This window comes from Nicotiana tabacum, chromosome 20, assembly GCF_000715075.1.
Source record: "Nicotiana tabacum cultivar K326 chromosome 20, ASM71507v2, whole genome shotgun sequence".
Taxonomy (NCBI): Eukaryota; Viridiplantae; Streptophyta; class Magnoliopsida; order Solanales; family Solanaceae; genus Nicotiana; species Nicotiana tabacum.
In genome coordinates this window covers 158686633-158687814 of record NC_134099.1, presented here as the reverse complement: position 1 = coordinate 158687814, position 1182 = coordinate 158686633, and positions in this window count along the sequence as shown.

Sequence of the window (1182 nt, the reverse complement as noted above, 5' to 3'; positions counted from 1 at the left end):
TTCGCTCATGGTTGCTAATTAATCGAATAATTGCTCTCGTAGTATTCTCCCGAATTACTATCCGCCTATTCAAATTAGGTTAACACCTATATTCCTATGAAATCAATCTATTAAGAATGCATTAAGATTACGATATTCAATTGAATATGGTGACTATGTATATTCCTATCCTAACCACAAATCCACCCCCATTCAGAGTTAAGATCATGCCCTCTTCAATTCTTCTCTAATCTAGACGTAGCTTTCTCAAGCATAGCATAGATAATAAATAGAACCTAACTGTTGCCCAAACAATTAAGCAATTAATCACAGAATTAAAAAATAACCATATACTAGCAAATTATAATCAAGGTTAAGTCAACTTCAAACAACAATATTCATGGCTAAATCACAATCCCAGAACTATGGGTTTTAGCCACTCATGATTAAAAAAAAACAATTCCACAAGTGTTGAATAGTTGAAACTGCTAAGAAAGATGAAGAAAAACCGAGAATCCATGCTCACGAGTGTTCCGTATGTGTATTTTCCTCTCAAAGTGGTGTCTCTCCCCCCAAAATAGGTTTAGACTTGCTTTTATACGAGTTGTGGGTGTCTTGGGCCGAAATAACCTTGTCTCGGTTGTGGTAGGAAAAATTTCCGTCACCAACGCCAGGGTAGCGTGGGGCGCTAGCCCTGGCGCTGGGATATTTTAAGGTCTGATTTATGCGCCACAAGTGGCACCCTACGCTATCCTGAGCGCTACTTTGTGGCCTTTTTTTCCATTTCGTCCCCTTTTTGCTTCAAATCACGCACCTTCGTCCTACATTACCTCCGGATGATTCCTACACATAAAAATACCACAAATTAGCACAATTTATTATATTACACATTTGAAATCTACGAAATATGAGTAAAATGCGATGTAATGTGTATATAAATATACCTACTTTAAGCCGAATATATAATCAGAAACTTATGAAAAAATTGTAAAGAATAAGTTGAAGTAATACTTTCTTAGGTTTTGTATAAAAGTGTGTATTTTTAAAATATGAATAGAAGTTATCCCTTATCTTTGTGCATGTTGAAATTATCTTCTTTTTGTACATGGATTTTTTTAGGTTTAGGTGGTGACATTTTTATATATAGGTTTCTTCCGTTTAAATGACATTTAGTTGACGCCAAAAGTTTAAATTTTTTTTTTA